Here is a 4,634-nt window from a genome sequence, read left to right on the forward strand (position 1 = left end):
CCGGGCCTGGGTGTTTGTTACGTTATTCTTTCAGTTTGGTACAACTTGTGAGATTTGTTGATGAACAAACAAAAAAACAATCAATTTGGTAGGCTTCCATTTTTTAAAAGTCTCTGATTTTATTCGATTACATTTTAAAAATATAAATTCATATCTAGGCTAATTGTTTTTTTTCAGATGTTTTCTAAAAATAGTAAAAGGTGGCAAAAATTTTGTTTTGACTTGAAAGAGTTTGTTTCGAACAACCCTAATTTCAACCTACATTTAAATGAGCAAACACATCTGGCAGCACTGCTTTCAAGGGATAACATCGACATGAGACGACATCGGCATGGGGCGACATCGGGGGGACGATATCGGTGACATCCGATGTTTAGTAGGTAGGCTTGTATTTATACTGAACTATTTTTGAAAAAAATCTGTAGGGTGTGGCTATTTGACCGGCTCCGGTCTTTGAATCTGAAACACTATTTGACCGGTCATGACGTCACTATACGTGCACTTCAGGCCTCGAAACAACTTTTTTTCTGGCGGCCAAACGTGTCCGACTGAAGCAAGCTGTTTGGCGGCCAATCACAAGCACATGGCGGCCATCGGAACTTCGACACACATCAACATACAATCTTCAAAATTAGCACATTTTTACTTCAGCAGAAACATTGCCGAGGCCAAACGACAAAAGTTGACATTGCCCCGGCAATTGCTGTAAACGTTTATTACGAAACAATTGTACCAAAACGAGAAGCGGAAAATATACTAGAGTAGTCTATCACGGATGCCACCTAGATCGTACCATAAACAGTTCGTACCTTGAAAAGATCGAAAGAAAAAATTAAAAAAGTCAAAGTCGCTGATCGCAGTTTCCGCAATCATTTTAAAATTTTCCCCCTGAAAAGATCGTGAGAAAAATTAGCTTAAAGCCGAAGTCTGCTGATCGCAGTTTCCGCAAACATTTTTCCGCAGTTTCCACTAACCATAGAGTAATCTATGCTCTAACCCTAACCTTCGCTGATCGCAGTTTCCGCAAACCTTTTTCCGCAGTTTCTGCTAACCCTTACCCTAATTCTAACCATAGAGTAATCTATGCTCTAACCCCAACCCTCGCTGATCGCAGTTTCCGCAAACATTTTTCCGCAGTTTTTGCTAACCTTTACCCTAACCATAGAGAAATCTATCCTCTAACCCTCGCTGATCGCAGTTTCCGCTTACCCATGGATCACGGAATTAAAAATTAATAGAAATTAAAAATAAGAATTAAAAATCTAATTAAAAGAAATAAAAATCTAATTCAGTGATCCATGGCTTACCCTAACTCTAACCATAGAGTAATCTATGCTCTAACCCTAACCCTCGCTGATCGCAGTTTCCGCAAACATTTTTCTGCCGTTTCCGCTAACCCTCGAGTTTGTTTCAAATTGTTTGGGGAAACTCCGATCAGCGACTTCGGCGTTGTGTTATTAAACTGCGATCAGCGACTTCGGCTTTTTTTAATTTTTTCTCTCGATCTTTTCAGGGTATGAACTGACTGTACGAATGGTTCAAGGTACGAACTAGGTTGCACCCGTCTATCACGACCGCACTGTTTGATTTGTTGTAATGTAATCATACCAAAGGTAGCGATAAAGCGAGCAACAAAATACGCACGTCGCACGCTGTTACAGTACAATAATTCACGTTAAATAACTCATGGGGGACACGTAAGTTAATTTTAGGTTGATTCTACGTTCGAGTCAGCACAAATCGATTTAATTTTCCGGCGGGTTAGGCAATATTGCGTAACAACAATGCCCAATAAGAAATTTATGTTTGTTTTACATTAATTCGACATCTAACAACGTTGAATTATCATAAAATAACACTAGTTGCTCAACCAGGTACCGGTAGCAAATTGTTAGTTCCCTGCGAGAAGATTGCCTTGATTTACGTATACACTAACAAAATTTCGTCACAATTGGGTTACTGCGAGCAACACAAACTCTGTTTGTGAGAACTAGTCTGAATCGGAATCATTAGATGCTGTATCGGAGGATGAGGTTGTCGCGTCATCACTGGAATCAGACACATCAAGAGCAGAAGAGGCTCATCGCTTGGCTCAAAGCTACACCGTCTTTGCCGTTCGCAATAAAGCGTCCACGTTTTGCGGCTTTCAAGCTTTGATACCAATCCAAACGCCTCTTTCTTTTTCGAGCTCCATCTTTTTCAAGCGCCATAGGGTGTTAAGGAACAAATTTATGGCTCTGCTATAACCACTAGGAGGAATGTCTGACCATAACCTTACAAGCGCTTGTGTGGCCTCGGCATTTTTATTGCGTACGCTAATTTCGAAGACTGAATATATCGCATCAATAAAGTATATTGTGATGTCACTTGCATCCTGCTTATGTCAGACATCAGCTGCTTGGTCAATCAATAATGTTAACAATTCAAGCATAGACAGTGTGTATTGTGATTTATCGGGTGCTTTGACTGCTTTCTAATCCTTTGTGATTATAAGTGGCAGAGTACTTTATTCACAAGACCGCTTGCCTAAAATTTTCTCGGAACTTCATGGCGGACAAATGCGGCCGACGGAAGTGTGAGACCTAGTGGACAAATGTCGGTTTTTGTAGGTTAATCGCAGCCATGTTCGCCATTGCCGCCTTCAGTGTCGAGGCCTGAGTTGGAAGCTGTTTTAATTCGTATTCAGGTTAAGAAATTACGAAATCGTTTTACTGAAAAATATTATCTTCTCTTTTTTCAATTTTGACAGGGTTTGTGGCTTCCCTTGCTTCCATTGAGGATACGCCCCTGAGGCTACTCAATACTTACCAAAAACGAAAAAAATTCCAGCTAAATTGAAATAATTTCCCACCCGCTCATTAAAAAGCTATAAACAGTTATATTTTTGTAGGGCTTTTTGCGTCTACTCAATGGAGTACGACGTTGCAAAAACCATCTCACAAAATCAATATCTATCAATGTGGAGTCTAACATTTCACAGAGGTTATCACCAGCTCTAAAGTTAACAACATTATGCAATATGCTGGGATGATTTCCCGACTGACAGATCAATTTTTTCCACGACTTGAAGGAAAGATTTGAAAACACAGTGGCATTTCTAGAAAGTTGAAGTCTTTGAGTGTGTTATTTTCATGTTTGCATTTATCACAAGCAATGAGACATTGGATCAACGTACAAAGGGATACTTTGTTGTTTATCGAGGTCTGGCCAATAACATTTCGAAAGGGTTGACCACCAGCTCAAAATTTGATAATATATGCAACATGCTGAGAAAATGTCCAGATTGGCAGAACAGACCGATCAATCTCTACCAAGCAGTTTGACCTTTCCAAGGCAACGCAACATTGCGTCACACTTGAAAGCACCACGTCAGTCACGCTTGGGAAATGTTACTTCTGTATTTACGTTATCACATACAATAAGACATTGGATCAACGTTCAAGCACTAAGTCTACGTCTTGTATTTCCGATTGACAAAAAATCATAGAGTGGCGCCAGGGATGAGTGGCACAAGAAGCTTCTTTGCAATCACTGAAATCGATTTGCGTGCGTACATATTTTTTGTAACATTTTGACCGAATTAACTATATATTTTTTCAGAAATTTTGACCGAATTGACTATATTTTTTTCGAACATTTTGCTAAAAAATCGGTCAATGACCAATTAATGACCGAAAAAAAAACCCAGGTTGCGCGTACGATAGTCCTTGGGCTGGTGTTCCAGAGGGAATGAGCTCGATACTACCCGAAAGCGTTTCCGAAGTTGATGTGCTTGCGGACTAAGTTGAAACCTTCAGTGGACTCTGGGTCAAGAACATTCGGCTATTAGGCTAGACTTTACAATATTTTGTAACATGAAGTTGCTTTTCTCTTTTACTGATTTTTTAATCATAAAGAAAAAGTTGGCATTGATTGCTTGCCTAATGGCCTGCATTATTTGCTCACAACTTTCCTTGTCAACTTGCATGGGTCTTTTGTAAAAACGAAAACAATAAACCTAGTCCTAGAACAATGGAATTTTGTATACAAACATCAAAGGTAAGCCATCTCAATTAGCACAGAAATATATGACTAGCCGAACTTTCATTTCTTCAGATTGTAACATGTTTTCAACATAACAGCATTGACAGTAGAAGTTGTTTTAACTTTTATATCAAAACAAAATTTTATGTCATTCTTTTTATTTTGATAAGAACACAATGCTGTGCTGAAAACATTTTAATTTGTCTGATATTGTTGCAGTTTGAATAATGTTATTCAATTAAATAACTTTTTTATTGACTGTTCCTTATTATGGATTTGTAAAAAAAAATAAAATTGTTTTATTGCATTGTTTTAATTATAAAACTTATTCGCTTGTTCAGTGTTCACATATAACACGTTGGAATCAGTTAAGGTATTTTAGAATAAATTTTGAATAGTTATGTAATTCTTTGAAATTGCCCATTTTTACTAATAGCTTTTTATTTCTTTAACAATGATAATTTTTCAATTAATGCTTTTGCTCTTTACTTAACTTTTCATGGAGATTTAGTTTACATTTATTGAACCTACTGTAATGATCAAAATTGATTTTCAGTTGCTATCAAGTTAATTATGATGTCACAAAGGCAATAGTTAAACTGAGCAACCAA

Source organism: Aplidium turbinatum, chromosome 4 (assembly GCF_918807975.1).
Source record: "Aplidium turbinatum chromosome 4, kaAplTurb1.1, whole genome shotgun sequence".
Classification (NCBI taxonomy): domain Eukaryota; kingdom Metazoa; phylum Chordata; class Ascidiacea; order Aplousobranchia; family Polyclinidae; genus Aplidium; species Aplidium turbinatum.